This window comes from Lingula anatina, unplaced genomic scaffold (assembly GCF_051362555.1).
Source record: "Lingula anatina isolate TDL-2025a unplaced genomic scaffold, LinAna3.0 unanchor82, whole genome shotgun sequence".
Lineage (NCBI taxonomy): Eukaryota > Metazoa > Brachiopoda > Lingulata > Lingulida > Lingulidae > Lingula > Lingula anatina.
In genome coordinates, this window is record NW_028257603.1 from 3404085 (window position 1) to 3422526 (window position 18442).

Genomic DNA, 18442 nt, shown 5'->3' on the forward strand with positions numbered 1-18442 from the left:
ACACCTGTCATTCATAAAAAATGTGGAAACGCGCCCGGATCACTTCATTAAAGCCCCCAATTTCAGCTTTAAAGATGGCCAAAAAGCACACCTGAGAACAGGATTTGGAGAGAGGGGGGGTGGAGAGAGTTTTTGCTCTATTTCTTCCTTAATAATGACACAACCACTCTTCCAGCACTTTATTCTGACTACAAATGACCAAACACACCTACCAGACACTATAATGAAGAAAAAAATTTTTCAACCCTACCTGGCCAAAATTGAAGAAAACTGCCATATCCGGACCTTACGAAAATCACTCAAAATCACCCAAAAATGACCCGTCACCAAATTTTCCAAAAAGTGATGAAAATCAATCTACCACACCTGTCATTCATAAAAAATGTGGAAACGCGCCCGGATCACTTCATTAAAGCCCCCAATTTCAGCTTTAAAGATGGCCAAAAAGCACACCTGAGAACAGGATTTGGAGAGAGGGGGGGTGGAGAGAGTTTTTGCTCTATTTCTTCCTTAATAATGACACAACCACTCTTCCAGCACTTTATTCTGACTACAAATGACCAAACACACCTACCAGACACTATAATGAAGAAAAAAATTTTTCAACCCTACCTGGCCAAAATTGAAGACAACTGCCATATCCGGACCTTACGAAAATCACTCAAAATCACCCAAAAATGACCCGTCACCAAATTTTCCAAAAAGTGATGAAAATCAATCTACCACACCTGTCATTCATAAAAAATGTGGAAACGCGCCCGGATCACTTCATTAAAGCCCCCAATTTCAGCTTTAAAGATGGCCAAAAAGCACACCTGAGAACAGGATTTGGAGAGAGGGGGGGTGGAGAGAGTTTTTGCTCTATTTCTTCCTTAATAATGACACAACCACTCTTCCAGCACTTTATTCTGACTACAAATGACCACACACACCTACCAGACACTATAATGAAGAAAAAAATTTTTCAACCCTACCTGGCCAAAATTGAAGACAACTGCACATCCGGACCTTACGAAAATCACTCAAAATCACCCAAAATGACCCGTCACCAAATTTTCCAAAAAGTGATGAAATCAATCTACCACACCTGTCATTCATAAAAAATGTGGAAACGCGCCCGGATCACTTCATTAAAGCCCCCAATTTCAGCTTTAAAGATGGCCAAAAAGCACACCTGAGAACAGGATTTGGAGAGAGGGGGGGTGGAGAGAGTTTTTGCTCTATTTCTTCCTTAATAATGACACAACCACTCTTCCAGCACTTTATTCTGACTACAAATGACCAAACACACCTACCAGACACTATAATGAAGAAAAAAATTTTTCAACCCTACCTGGCCAAAATTGAAGAAAACTGCCATATCCGGACCTTACGAAAATCACTCAAAATCACCCAAAAATGACCCGTCACCAAATTTTCCAAAAAGTGATGAAAATCAATCTACCACACCTGTCATTCATAAAAAATGTGGAAACGCGCCCGGATCACTTCATTAAAGCCCCCAATTTCAGCTTTAAAGATGGCCAAAAAGCACACCTGAGAACAGGATTTGGAGAGAGGGGGGGTGGAGAGAGTTTTTGCTCTATTTCTTCCTTAATAATGACACAACCACTCTTCCAGCACTTTATTCTGACTACAAATGACCAAACACACCTACCAGACACTATAATGAAGAAAAAAATTTTTCAACCCTACCTGGCCAAAATTGAAGAAAACTGCCACATCCGGACCTTACGAAAATCACTCAAAATCACCCAAAAATGACCCGTCACCAAATTTTCCAAAAAGTGATGAAAATCAATCTACCACACCTGTCATTCATAAAAAATGTGGAAACGCGCCCGGATCACTTCATTAAAGCCCCCAATTTCAGCTTTAAAGATGGCCAAAAAGCACACCTGAGAACAGGATTTGGAGAGAGGGGGGGTGGAGAGAGTTTTTGCTCTATTTCTTCCTTAATAATGACACAACCACTCTTCCAGCACTTTATTCTGACTACAAATGACCAAACACACCTACCAGACACTATAATGAAGAAAAAAATTTTTCAACCCTACCTGGCCAAAATTGAAGAAAACTGCCATATCCGGACCTTACGAAAATCACTCAAAATCACCCAAAAATGACCCGTCACCAAATTTTCCAAAAAGTGATGAAAATCAATCTACCACACCTGTCATTCATAAAAAATGTGGAAACGCGCCCGGATCACTTCATTAAAGCCCCCAATTTCAGCTTTAAAGATGGCCAAAAAGCACACCTGAGAACAGGATTTGGAGAGAGGGGGGGTGGAGAGAGTTTTTGCTCTATTTCTTCCTTAATAATGACACAACCACTCTTCCAGCACTTTATTCTGACTACAAATGACCAAACACACCTACCAGACACTATAATGAAGAAAAAAATGTTTCAACCCTACCTGGCCAAAATTGAAGAAAACTGCCATATCCGGACCTTACGAAAATCACTCAAAATCACCCAAAAATGACCCGTCACCAAATTTTCCAAAAAGTGATGAAAATCAATCTACCACACCTGTCATTCATAAAAAATGTGGAAACGCGCCCGGATCACTTCATTAAAGCCCCCAATTTCAGCTTTAAAGATGGCCAAAAAGCACACCTGAGAACAGGATTTGGAGAGAGGGGGGGTGGAGAGAGTTTTTGCTCTATTTCTTCCTTAATAATGACACAACCACTCTTCCAGCACTTTATTCTGACTACAAATGACCAAACACACCTACCAGACACTATAATGAAGAAAAAAATTTTTCAACCCTACCTGGCCAAAATTGAAGAAAACTGCCATATCCGGACCTTACGAAAATCACTCAAAATCACCCAAAAATGACCCGTCACCAAATTTTCCAAAAAGTGATGAAAATCAATCTACCACACCTGTCATTCATAAAAAATGTGGAAACGCGCCCGGATCACTTCATTAAAGCCCCCAATTTCAGCTTTAAAGATGGCCAAAAAGCACACCTGAGAACAGGATTTGGAGAGAGGGGGGGTGGAGAGAGTTTTTGCTCTATTTCTTCCTTAATAATGACACAACCACTCTTCCAGCACTTTATTCTGACTACAAATGACCAAACACACCTACCAGACACTATAATGAAGAAAAAAATTTTTCAACCCTACCTGGCCAAAATTGAAGAAAACTGCCATATCCGGACCTTACGAAAATCACTCAAAATCACCCAAAAATGACCCGTCACCAAATTTTCCAAAAAGTGATGAAAATCAATCTACCACACCTGTCATTCATAAAAAATGTGGAAACGCGCCCGGATCACTTCATTAAAGCCCCCAATTTCAGCTTTAAAGATGGCCAAAAAGCACACCTGAGAACAGGATTTGGAGAGAGGGGGGGTGGAGAGAGTTTTTGCTCTATTTCTTCCTTAATAATGACACAACCACTCTTCCAGCACTTTATTCTGACTACAAATGACCAAACACACCTACCAGACACTATAATGAAGAAAAAAATTTTTCAACCCTACCTGGCCAAAATTGAAGAAAACTGCCATATCCGGACCTTACGAAAATCACTCAAAATCACCCAAAAATGACCCGTCACCAAATTTTCCAAAAAGTGATGAAAATCAATCTACCACACCTGTCATTCATAAAAAATGTGGAAACGCGCCCGGATCACTTCATTAAAGCCCCCAATTTCAGCTTTAAAGATGGCCAAAAAGCACACCTGAGAACAGGATTTGGAGAGAGGGGGGGTGGAGAGAGTTTTTGCTCTATTTCTTCCTTAATAATGACACAACCACTCTTCCAGCACTTTATTCTGACTACAAATGACCAAACACACCTACCAGACACTATAATGAAGAAAAAAATTTTTCAACCCTACCTGGCCAAAATTGAAGAAAACTGCCATATCCGGACCTTACGAAAATCACTCAAAATCACCCAAAAATGACCCGTCACCAAATTTTCCAAAAAGTGATGAAAATCAATCTACCACACCTGTCATTCATAAAAAATGTGGAAACGCGCCCGGATCACTTCATTAAAGCCCCCAATTTCAGCTTTAAAGATGGCCAAAAAGCACACCTGAGAACAGGATTTGGAGAGAGGGGGGGTGGAGAGAGTTTTTGCTCTATTTCTTCCTTAATAATGACACAACCACTCTTCCAGCACTTTATTCTGACTACAAATGACCAAACACACCTACCAGACACTATAATGAAGAAAAAAATTTTTCAACCCTACCTGGCCAAAATTGAAGAAAACTGCCATATCCGGACCTTACGAAAATCACTCAAAATCACCCAAAAATGACCCGTCACCAAATTTTCCAAAAAGTGATGAAAATCAATCTACCACACCTGTCATTCATAAAAAATGTGGAAACGCGCCCGGATCACTTCATTAAAGCCCCCAATTTCAGCTTTAAAGATGGCCAAAAAGCACACCTGAGAACAGGATTTGGAGAGAGGGGGGGTGGAGAGAGTTTTTGCTCTATTTCTTCCTTAATAATGACACAACCACTCTTCCAGCACTTTATTCTGACTACAAATGACCAAACACACCTACCAGACACTATAATGAAGAAAAAAATTTTTCAACCCTACCTGGCCAAAATTGAAGAAAACTGCCATATCCGGACCTTACGAAAATCACTCAAAATCACCCAAAAATGACCCGTCACCAAATTTTCCAAAAAGTGATGAAAATCAATCTACCACACCTGTCATTCATAAAAAATGTGGAAACGCGCCCGGATCACTTCATTAAAGCCCCCAATTTCAGCTTTAAAGATGGCCAAAAAGCACACCTGAGAACAGGATTTGGAGAGAGGGGGGGGTGGAGAGAGTTTTTGCTCTATTTCTTCCTTAATAATGACACAACCACTCTTCCAGCACTTTATTCTGACTACAAATGACCAAACACACCTACCAGACACTATAATGAAGAAAAAAATTTTTCAACCCTACCTGGCCAAAATTGAAGAAAACTGCCATATCCGGACCTTACGAAAATCACTCAAAATCACCCAAAAATGACCCGTCACCAAATTTTCCAAAAAGTGATGAAAATCAATCTACCACACCTGTCATTCATAAAAAATGTGGAAACGCGCCCGGATCACTTCATTAAAGCCCCCAATTTCAGCTTTAAAGATGGCCAAAAAGCACACCTGAGAACAGGATTTGGAGAGAGGGGGGGTGGAGAGAGTTTTTGCTCTATTTCTTCCTTAATAATGACACAACCACTCTTCCAGCACTTTATTCTGACTACAAATGACCAAACACACCTACCAGACACTATAATGAAGAAAAAAATTTTTCAACCCTACCTGGCCAAAATTGAAGAAAACTGCCATATCCGGACCTTACGAAAATCACTCAAAATCACCCAAAAATGACCCGTCACCAAATTTTCCAAAAAGTGATGAAAATCAATCTACCACACCTGTCATTCATAAAAAATGTGGAAACGCGCCCGGATCACTTCATTAAAGCCCCCAATTTCAGCTTTAAAGATGGCCAAAAAGCACACCTGAGAACAGGATTTGGAGAGAGGGGGGGTGGAGAGAGTTTTTGCTCTATTTCTTCCTTAATAATGACACAACCACTCTTCCAGCACTTTATTCTGACTACAAATGACCAAACACACCTACCAGACACTATAATGAAGAAAAAAATTTTTCAACCCTACCTGGCCAAAATTGAAGAAAACTGCCATATCCGGACCTTACGAAAATCACTCAAAATCACCCAAAAATGACCCGTCACCAAATTTTCCAAAAAGTGATGAAAATCAATCTACCACACCTGTCATTCATAAAAAATGTGGAAACGCGCCCGGATCACTTCATTAAAGCCCCCAATTTCAGCTTTAAAGATGGCCAAAAAGCACACCTGAGAACAGGATTTGGAGAGAGGGGGGGTGGAGAGAGTTTTTGCTCTATTTCTTCCTTAATAATGACACAACCACTCTTCCAGCACTTTATTCTGACTACAAATGACCAAACACACCTACCAGACACTATAATGAAGAAAAAAATTTTTCAACCCTACCTGGCCAAAATTGAAGAAAACTGCCATATCCGGACCTTACGAAAATCACTCAAAATCACCCAAAAATGACCCGTCACCAAATTTTCCAAAAAGTGATGAAAATCAATCTACCACACCTGTCATTCATAAAAAATGTGGAAACGCGCCCGGATCACTTCATTAAAGCCCCCAATTTCAGCTTTAAAGATGGCCAAAAAGCACACCTGAGAACAGGATTTGGAGAGAGGGGGGGTGGAGAGAGTTTTTGCTCTATTTCTTCCTTAATAATGACACAACCACTCTTCCAGCACTTTATTCTGACTACAAATGACCAAACACACCTACCAGACACTATAATGAAGAAAAAAATTTTTCAACCCTACCTGGCCAAAATTGAAGAAAACTGCCATATCCGGACCTTACGAAAATCACTCAAAATCACCCAAAAATGACCCGTCACCAAATTTTCCAAAAAGTGATGAAAATCAATCTACCACACCTGTCATTCATAAAAAATGTGGAAACGCGCCCGGATCACTTCATTAAAGCCCCCAATTTCAGCTTTAAAGATGGCCAAAAAGCACACCTGAGAACAGGATTTGGAGAGAGGGGGGGTGGAGAGAGTTTTTGCTCTATTTCTTCCTTAATAATGACACAACCACTCTTCCAGCACTTTATTCTGACTACAAATGACCAAACACACCTACCAGACACTATAATGAAGAAAAAAATTTTTCAACCCTACCTGGCCAAAATTGAAGAAAACTGCCATATCCGGACCTTACGAAAATCACTCAAAATCACCCAAAAATGACCCGTCACCAAATTTTCCAAAAAGTGATGAAAATCAATCTACCACACCTGTCATTCATAAAAAATGTGGAAACGCGCCCGGATCACTTCATTAAAGCCCCCAATTTCAGCTTTAAAGATGGCCAAAAAGCACACCTGAGAACAGGATTTGGAGAGAGGGGGGGTGGAGAGAGTTTTTGCTCTATTTCTTCCTTAATAATGACACAACCACTCTTCCAGCACTTTATTCTGACTTCAAATGACCAAACACACCTACCAGACACTATAATGAAGAAAAAAATTTTTCAACCCTACCTGGCCAAAATTGAAGAAAACTGCCATATCCGGACCTTACGAAAATCACTCAAAATCACCCAAAAATGACCCGTCACCAAATTTTCCAAAAAGTGATGAAAATCAATCTACCACACCTGTCATTCATAAAAAATGTGGAAACGCGCCCGGATCACTTCATTAAAGCCCCCAATTTCAGCTTTAAAGATGGCCAAAAAGCACACTTGAGAACAGGATTTGGAGAGAGGGGGGGTGGAGAGAGTTTTTGCTCTATTTCTTCCTTAATAATGACACAACCACTCTTCCAGCACTTTATTCTGACTACAAATGACCAAACACACCTACCAGACACTATAATGAAGAAAAAAATTTTTCAACCCTACCTGGCCAAAATTGAAGAAAACTGCCATATCCGGACCTTACGAAAATCACTCAAAATCACCCAAAAATGACCCGTCACCAAATTTTCCAAAAAGTGATGAAAATCAATCTACCACACCTGTCATTCATAAAAAATGTGGAAACGCGCCCGGATCACTTCATTAAAGCCCCCAATTTCAGCTTTAAAGATGGCCAAAAAGCACACCTGAGAACAGGATTTGGAGAGAGGGGGGGTGGAGAGAGTTTTTGCTCTATTTCTTCCTTAATAATGACACAACCACTCTTCCAGCACTTTATTCTGACTACAAATGACCAAACACACCTACCAGACACTATAATGAAGAAAAAAATTTTTCAACCCTACCTGGCCAAAATTGAAGACAACTGCCATATCCGGACCTTACGAAAATCACTCAAAATCACCCAAAAATGACCCGTCACCAAATTTTCCAAAAAGTGATGAAAATCAATCTACCACACCTGTCATTCATAAAAAATGTGGAAACCGCCCGGATCACTTCATTAAAGCCCCCAATTTCAGCTTTAAAGATGGCCAAAAAGCACACCTGAGAACAGGATTTGGAGAGAGGGGGGGTGGAGAGAGTTTTTGCTCTATTTCTTCCTTAATAATGACACAACCACTCTTCCAGCACTTTATTCTGACTACAAATGACCAAACACACCTACCAGACACTATAATGAAGAAAAAAATTTTTCAACCCTACCTGGCCAAAATTGAAGAAAACTGCCATATCCGGACCTTACGAAAATCACTCAAAATCACCCAAAAATGACCCGTCACCAAATTTTCCAAAAAGTGATGAAAATCAATCTACCACACCTGTCATTCATAAAAAATGTGGAAACCGCCCGGATCACTTCATTAAAGCCCCCAATTTCAGCTTTAAAGATGGCCAAAAAGCACACCTGAGAACAGGATTTGGAGAGAGGGGGGGGTGGAGAGAGTTTTTGCTCTATTTCTTCCTTAATAATGACACAACCACTCTTCCAGCACTTTATTCTGACTACAAATGACCAAACACACCTACCAGACACTATAATGAAGAAAAAAATTTTTCAACCCTACCTGGCCAAAATTGAAGAAAACTGCCATATCCGGACCTTACGAAAATCACTCAAAATCACCCAAAAATGACCCGTCACCAAATTTTCCAAAAAGTGATGAAAATCAATCTACCACACCTGTCATTCATAAAAAATGTGGAAACGCGCCCGGATCACTTCATTAAAGCCCCCAATTTCAGCTTTAAAGATGGCCAAAAAGCACACCTGAGAACAGGATTTGGAGAGAGGGGGGGTGGAGAGAGTTTTTGCTCTATTTCTTCCTTAATAATGACACAACCACTCTTCCAGCACTTTATTCTGACTACAAATGACCAAACACACCTACCAGACACTATAATGAAGAAAAAAATTTTTCAACCCTACCTGGCCAAAATTGAAGAAAACTGCCATATCCGGACCTTACGAAAATCACTCAAAATCACCCAAAAATGACCCGTCACCAAATTTTCCAAAAAGTGATGAAAATCAATCTACCACACCTGTCATTCATAAAAAATGTGGAAACGCGCCCGGATCACTTCATTAAAGCCCCCAATTTCAGCTTTAAAGATGGCCAAAAAGCACACCTGAGAACAGGATTTGGAGAGAGGGGGGGTGGAGAGAGTTTTTGCTCTATTTCTTCCTTAATAATGACACAACCACTCTTCCAGCACTTTATTCTGACTACAAATGACCAAACACACCTACCAGACACTATAATGAAGAAAAAAATTTTTCAACCCTACCTGGCCAAAATTGAAGAAAACTGCCATTTCCGGACCTTACGAAAATCACTCAAAATCACCCAAAAATGACCCGTCACCAAATTTTCCAAAAAGTGATGAAAATCAATCTACCACACCTGTCATTCATAAAAAATGTGGAAACGCGCCCGGATCACTTCATTAAAGCCCCCAATTTCAGCTTTAAAGATGGCCAAAAAGCACACCTGAGAACAGGATTTGGAGAGAGGGGGGGGGTGGAGAGAGTTTTTGCTCTATTTCTTCCTTAATAATGACACAACCACTCTTCCAGCACTTTATTCTGACTACAAATGACCAAACACACCTACCAGACACTATAATGAAGAAAAAAATTTTTCAACCCTACCTGGCCAAAATTGAAGAAAACTGCCATATCCGGACCTTACGAAAATCACTCAAAATCACCCAAAAATGACCCGTCACCAAGTTTTCCAAAAAGTGATGAAAATCAATCTACCACACCTGTCATTCATAAAAAATGTGGAAACGCGCCCGGATCACTTCATTAAAGCCCCCAATTTCAGCTTTAAAGATGGCCAAAAAGCACACCTGAGAACAGGATTTGGAGAGAGGGGGGGTGGAGAGAGTTTTTGCTCTATTTCTTCCTTAATAATGACACAACCACTCTTCCAGCACTTTATTCTGACTACAAATGACCAAACACACCTACCAGACACTATAATGAAGAAAAAAATTTTTCAACCCTACCTGGCCAAAATTGAAGAAAACTGCCATATCCGGACCTTACGAAAATCACTCAAAATCACCCAAAAATGACCCGTCACCAAATTTTCCAAAAAGTGATGAAAATCAATCTACCACACCTGTCATTCATAAAAAATGTGGAAACGCACCCAGATCACTTCATTAAAGCCCCCAATTTCAGCTTTAAAGATGGCCAAAAAGCACACCTGAGAACAGGATTTGGAGAGAGGGGGGGGTGGAGAGAGTTTTTGCTCTATTTCTTCCTTAATAATGACACAACCACTCTTCCAGCACTTTATTCTGACTACAAATGACCAAACACACCTACCAGACACTATAATGAAGAAAAAAATTTTTCAACCCTACCTGGCCAAAATTGAAGAAAACTGCCATATCCGGACCTTACGAAAATCACTCAAAATCACCCAAAAATGACCCGTCACCAAATTTTCCAAAAAGTGATGAAAATCAATCTACCACACCTGTCATTCATAAAAAATGTGGAAACGCGCCCGGATCACTTCATTAAAGCCCCCAATTTCAGCTTTAAAGATGGCCAAAAAGCACACCTGAGAACAGGATTTGGAGAGAGGGGGGGTGGAGAGAGTTTTTGCTCTATTTCTTCCTTAATAATGACACAACCACTCTTCCAGCACTTTATTCTGACTACAAATGACCAAACACACCTACCAGACACTATAATGAAGAAAAAAATTTTTCAACCCTACCTGGCCAAAATTGAAGAAAACTGCCATATCCGAACCTTACGAAAATCACTCAAAATCACCCAAAAATGACCCGTCACCAAATTTTCCAAAAAGTGATGAAAATCAATCTACCACACCTGTCATTCATAAAAAATGTGGAAACGCGCCCGGATCACTTCATTAAAAATTTTTCAACCCTACCTGGCCAAAATTGAAGAAAACTGCCATATCCGGACCTTACGAAAATCACTCAAAATCACCCAAAAATGACCCGTCACCAAGTTTTCCAAAAAGTGATGAAAATCAATCTACCACACCTGTCATTCATAAAAAATGTGGAAACGCGCCCGGATCACTTCATTAAAGCCCCCAATTTCAGCTTTAAAGATGGCCAAAAAGCACACCTGAGAACAGGATTTGGAGAGAGGGGGGGTGGAGAGAGTTTTTGCTCTATTTCTTCCTTAATAATGACACAACCACTCTTCCAGCACTTTATTCTGACTACAAATGACCAAACACACCTACCAGACACTATAATGAAGAAAAAAATTTTTCAACCCTACCTGGCCAAAATTGAAGAAAACTGCCATATCCGGACCTTACGAAAATCACTCAAAATCACCCAAAAATGACCCGTCACCAAATTTTCCAAAAAGTGATGAAAATCAATCTACCACACCTGTCATTCATAAAAAATGTGGAAACGCGCCCGGATCACTTCATTAAAGCCCCCAATTTCAGCTTTAAAGATGGCCAAAAAGCACACCTGAGAACAGGATTTGGAGAGAGGGGGGGGGTGGAGAGAGTTTTTGCTCTATTTCTTCCTTAATAATGACACAACCACTCTTCCAGCACTTTATTCTGACTACAAATGACCAAACACACCTACCAGACACTATAATGAAGAAAAAAATTTTTCAACCCTACCTGGCCAAAATTGAAGAAAACTGCCATATCCGGACCTTACGAAAATCACTCAAAATCACCCAAAAATGACCCATCACCAAGTTTTCCAAAAAGTGATGAAAATCAATCTACCACACCTGTCATTCATAAAAAATGTGGAAACGCGCCCGGATCACTTCATTAAAGCCCCCAATTTCAGCTTTAAAGATGGCCAAAAAGCACACCTGAGAACAGGATTTGGAGAGAGGGGGGGGTGGAGAGAGTTTTTGCTCTATTTCTTCCTTAATAATGACACAACCACTCTTCCAGCACTTTATTCTGACTACAAATGACCAAACACACCTACCAGACACTATAATGAAGAAAAAAATTTTTCAACCCTACCTGGCCAAAATTGAAGAAAACTGCCACATCCGGACCTTACGAAAATCACTCAAAATCACCCAAAAATGACCCGTCACCAAATTTTCCAAAAAGTGATGAAAATCAATCTACCACACCTGTCATTCATAAAAAACGTGGAAACGCGCCCGGATCACTTCATTAAAGCCCCCAATTTCAGCTTTAAAGATGGCCAAAAAGCACACCTGAGAACAGGATTTGGAGAGAGGGGGGGTGGAGAGAGTTTTTGCTCTATTTCTTCCTTAATAATGACACAACCACTCTTCCAGCACTTTATTCTGACTACAAATGACCAAACACACCTAACAGACACTATAATGAAGAAAAAAATTTTTCAACCCTACCTGGCCAAAATTGAAGAAAACTGCCATATCCGGACCTTACAAAAATCACTCAAAATCACCCAAAAATGACCCGTCACCAAATTTTCCAAAAAGTGATGAAAATCAATCTACCACACCTGTCATTCATAAAAAACGTGGAAACGCGCCCGGATCACTTCATTAAAGCCCCCAATTTCAGCTTTAAAGATGGCCAAAAAGCACACCTGAGAACAGGATTTGGAGAGAGGGGGGGTGGAGAGAGTTTTTGCTCTATTTCTTCCTTAATAATGACACAACCACTCTTCCAGCACTTTATTCTGACTACAAATGACCAAACACACCTAACAGACACTATAATGAAGAAAAAAATTTTTCAACCCTACCTGGCCAAAATTGAAGAAAACTGCCATATCCGGACCTTACAAAAATCACTCAAAATCACCCAAAAATGACCCGTCACCAAATTTTCCAAAAAGTGATGAAAATCAATCTACCACACCTGTCATTCATAAAAAATGTGGAAACGCGCCCGGATCACTTCATTAAAGCCCCCAATTTCAGCTTTAAAGATGGCCAAAAAGCACACCTGAGAACAGGATTTGGAGAGAGGGGGGGTGGAGAGAGTTTTTGCTCTATTTCTTCCTTAATAATGACACAACCACTCTTCCAGCACTTTATTCTGACTACAAATGACCAAACACACCTACCAGACACTATAATGAAGAAAAAAATTTTTCAACCCTACCTGGCCAAAATTGAAGAAAACTGCCATATCCGGACCTTACGAAAATCACTCAAAATCACCCAAAAATGACCCGTCACCAAATTTTCCAAAAAGTGATGAAAATCAATCTACCACACCTGTCATTCATAAAAAAATGTGGAAACGCGCCCGGATCACTTCATTAAAGCCCCCAATTTCAGCTTTAAAGATGGCCAAAAAGCACACCTGAGAACAGGATTTGGAGAGAGGGGGGGTGGAGAGAGTTTTTGCTCTATTTCTTCCTTAATAATGACACAACCACTCTTCCAGCACTTTATTCTGACTACAAATGACCAAACACACCTACCAGACACTATAATGAAGAAAAAAATTTTTCAACCCTACCTGGCCAAAATTGAAGAAAACTGCCATATCCGGACCTTACGAAAATCACTCAAAATCACCCAAAAATGACCCGTCACCAAATTTTCCAAAAAGTGATGAAAATCAATATACCACACCTGTCATTCATAAAAAATGTGGAAACGCGCCCGGATCACTTCATTAAAGCCCCCAATTTCAGCTTTAAAGATGGCCAAAAAGCACACCTGAGAACAGGATTTGGAGAGAGGGGGGGTGGAGAGAGTTTTTGCTCTATTTCTTCCTTAATAATGACACAACCACTCTTCCAGCACTTTATTCTGACTACAAATGACCAAACACTCCTACCAGACACTATAATGAAGAAAAAAATTTTTCAACCCTACCTGGCCAAAATTGAAGAAAACTGCCATATCCGGACGTTACGAAAATCACTCAAAATCACCCAAAAATGACCCGTCACCAAATTTTCCAAAAAGTGATGAAAATCAATCTACCACACCTGTCATTCATAAAAAATGTGGAAACGCGCCCGGATCACTTCATTAAAGCCCCCAATTTCAGCTTTAAAGATGGCCAAAAAGCACACCTGAGAACAGGATTTGGAGAGAGGGGGGGTGGAGAGAGTTTTTGCTCTATTTCTTCCTTAATAATGACACAACCACTCTTCCAGCACTTTATTCTGACTACAAATGACCAAACACACCTACCAGACACTATAATGAAGAAAAAAATTTTTCAACCCTACCTGGCCAAAATTGAAGAAAACTGCCATATCCGGACCTTACGAAAATCACTCAAAATCACCCAAAAATGACCCGTCACCAAATTTTCCAAAAAGTGATGAAAATCAATCTACCACACCTGTCATTCATAAAAAATGTGGAAACGCGCCCGGATCACTTCATTAAAGCCCCCAATTTCAGCTTTAAAGATGGCCAAAAAGCACACCTGAGAACAGGATTTGGAGAGAGGGGGGGTGGAGAGAGTTTTTGCTCTATTTCTTCCTTAATAATGACACAACCACTCTTCCAGCACTTTATTCTGACTACAAATGACCAAACACACCTACCAGACACTATAATGAAGAAAAAAATTTTTCAACCCTACCTGGCCAAAATTGAAGAAAACTGCCATATCCGGACCTTACGAAAATCACTCAAAATCACCCAAAAATGACCCGTCACCAAATTTTCCAAAAAGTGATGAAAATCAATCTACCACACCTGTCATTCATAAAAAATGTGGAAACGCGCCCGGATCACTTCATTAAAGCCCCCAATTTCAGCTTTAAAGATGGCCAAAAAGCACACCTGAGAACAGGATTTGGAGAGAGGGGGGGTGGAGAGAGTTTTTGCTCTATTTCTTCCTTAATAATGACACAACCACTCTTCCAGCACTTTATTCTGACTACAAATGACCAAACACACCTACCAGACACTATAATGAAGAAAAAAATTTTTCAACCCTACCTGGCCAAAATTGAAGAAAACTGCCATATCCGGACCTTACGAAAATCACTCAAAATCACCCAAAAATGACCCGTCACCAAATTTTCCAAAAAGTGATGAAAATCAATCTACCACACCTGTCATTCATAAAAAATGTGGAAACGCGCCCGGATCACTTCATTAAAGCCCCCAATTTCAGCTTTAAAGATGGCCAAAAAGCACACCTGAGAACAGGATTTGGAGAGAGGGGGGGTGGAGAGAGTTTTTGCTCTATTTCTTCCTTAATAATGACACAACCACTCTTCCAGCACTTTATTCTGACTACAAATGACCAAACACACCTACCAGACACTATAATGAAGAAAAAAATTTTTCAACCCTACCTGGCCAAAATTGAAGAAAACTGCCATATCCGGACCTTACGAAAATCACTCAAAATCACCCAAAAATGACCCGTCACCAAATTTTCCAAAAAGTGATGAAAATCAATCTACCACACCTGTCATTCATAAAAAATGTGGAAACGCGCCCGGATCACTTCATTAAAGCCCCCAATTTCAGCTTTAAAGATGGCCAAAAAGCACACCTGAGAACAGGATTTGGAGAGAGAGGGGGTGGAGAGAGTTTTTGCTCTATTTCTTCCTTAATAATGACACAACCACTCTTCCAGCACTTTATTCTGACTACAAATGACCAAACACACCTACCAGACACTATAATGAAGAAAAAAATTTTTCAACCCTACCTGGCCAAAATTGAAGAAAACTGCCATATCCGGACCTTACGAAAATCACTCAAAATCACCCAAAAATGACCCGTCACCAAATTTTCCAAAAAGTGATGAAAATCAATCTACCACACCTGTCATTCATAAAAAATGTGGAAACGCGCCCGGATCACTTCATTAAAGCCCCCAATTTCAGCTTTAAAGATGGCCAAAAAGCACACCTGAGAACAGGATTTGGAGAGAGGGGGGGTGGAGAGAGTTTTTGCTCTATTTCTTCCTTAATAATGACACAACCACTCTTCCAGCACTTTATTCTGACTACAAATGACCAAACACACCTACCAGACACTATAATGAAGAAAAAAATTTTTCAACCCTACCTGGCCAAAATTGAAGACAACTGCCATATCCGGACCTTACGAAAATCACTCAAAATCACCCAAAAATGACCCGTCACCAAATTTTCCAAAAAGTGATGAAAATCAATCTACCACACCTGTCATTCATAAAAAATGTGGAAACCGCCCGGATCACTTCATTAAAGCCCCCAATTTCAGCTTTAAAGATGGCCAAAAAGCACACCTGAGAACAGGATTTGGAGAGAGGGGGGGGGTGGAGAGAGTTTTTGCTCTATTTCTTCCTTAATAATGACACAACCACTCTTCCAGCACTTTATTCTGACTACAAATGACCAAACACACCTACCAGACACTATAATGAAGAAAAAAATTTTTCAACCCTACCTGGCCAAAATTGAAGAAAACTGCCATATCCGGACCTTACGAAAATCACTCAAAATCACCCAAAAATGACCCGTCACCAAATTTTCCAAAAAGTGATGAAAATCAATCTACCACACCTGTCATTCATAAAAAATGTGGAAACGCGCCCGGATCACTTCATTAAAGCCCCCAATTTCAGCTTTAAAGATGGCCAAAAAGCACACCTGAGAACAGGATTTGGAGAGAGGGGGGGTGGAGAGAGTTTTTGCTCTATTTCTTCCTTAATAATGACACAACCACTCTTCCAGCACTTTATTCTGACTACAAATGACCAAACACACCTACCAGACACTATAATGAAGAAAAAAATTTTTCAACCCTACCTGGCCAAAATTGAAGAAAACTGCCATATCCGGACCTTACGAAAATCACTCAAAATCACCCAAAAATGACCCGTCACCAAATTTTCCAAAAAGTGATGAAAATCAATCTACCACACCTGTCATTCATAAAAAATGTGGAAACGCGCCCGGATCACTTCATTAAAGCCCCCAATTTCAGCTTTAAAGATGGCCAAAAAGCACACCTGAGAACAGGATTTGGAGAGAGGGGGGGTGGAGAGAGTTTTTGCTCTATTTCTTCCTTTATAATGACACAACCACTCTTCCAGCACTTTATTCTGACTACAAATGACCAAACACACCTACCAGACACTATAATGAAGAAAAAAATTTTTCAACCCTACCTGGCCAAAATTGAAGAAAACTGCCATATCCGGACCTTACGAAAATCACTCAAAATCACCCAAAAATGACCCGTCACCAAATTTTCCAAAAAGTGATGAAAATCAATCTACCACACCTGTCATTCATAAAAAATGTGGAAACGCGCCCGGATCACTTCATTAAAGCCCCCAATTTCAGCTTTAAAGATGGCCAAAAAGCACACCTGAGAACAGGATTTGGAGAGAGGGGGGGTGGAGAGAGTTTTTGCTCTATTTCTTCCTTAATAATGACACAACCACTCTTCCAGCACTTTATTCTGACTACAAATGACCAAACACACCTACCAGACACTATAATGAAGAAAAAAATTTTTCAACCCTACCTGGCCAAAATTGAAGAAAACTGCCATATCCGGACCTTACGAAAATCACTCAAAATCACCCAAAAATGACCCGTCACCAAATTTTCCAAAAAGTGATGAAAATCAATCTACCACACCTGTCATTCATAAAAAATGTGGAAACGCGCCCGGATCACTTCATTAAAGCCCCCAATTTCAGCTTTAAAGATGGCCAAAAAGCACACCTGAGAACAGGATTTGGAGAGAGGGGGGGTGGAGAGAGTTTTTGCTCTATTTCTTCCTTAATAATGACACAACCACTCTTCCAGCACTTTATTCTGACTACAAATGACCAAACACACCTACCAGACACTATAATGAAGAAAAAAATTTTTCAACCCTACCTGGCCAAAATTGAAGAAAACTGCCATATCCGGACCTTACGAAAATCACTCAAAATCACCCAAAAATGACCCGTCACCAAATTTTCCAAAAAGTGATGAAAATCAATCTACCACACCTGTCATTCATAAAAAATGTGGAAACGCGCCCGGATCACTTCATTAAAGCCCCCAATTTCAGCTTTAAAGATGGCCAAAAAGCACACCTGAGAACAGGATTTGGAGAGAGGGGGGGTGGAGAGAGTTTTTGCTCTATTTCTTCCTTAATAATGACACAACCACTCTTCCAGCACTTTATTCTGACTACAAATGACCAAACACACCTACCAGACACTATAATGAAGAAAAAAATTTTTCAACCCTACCTGGCCAAAATTGAAGACAACTGCCATATCCGGACCTTACGAAAATCACTCAAAATCACCCAAAAATGACCCGTCACCAAATTTTCCAAAAAGTGATGAAAATCAATCTACCACACCTGTCATTCATAAAAAATGTGGAAACCGCCCGGATCACTTCATTAAAGCCCCCAATTTCAGCTTTAAAGATGGCCAAAAAGCACACCTGAGAACAGGATTTGGAGAGAGGGGGGGGGTGGAGAGAGTTTTTGCTCTATTTCTTCCTTAATAAT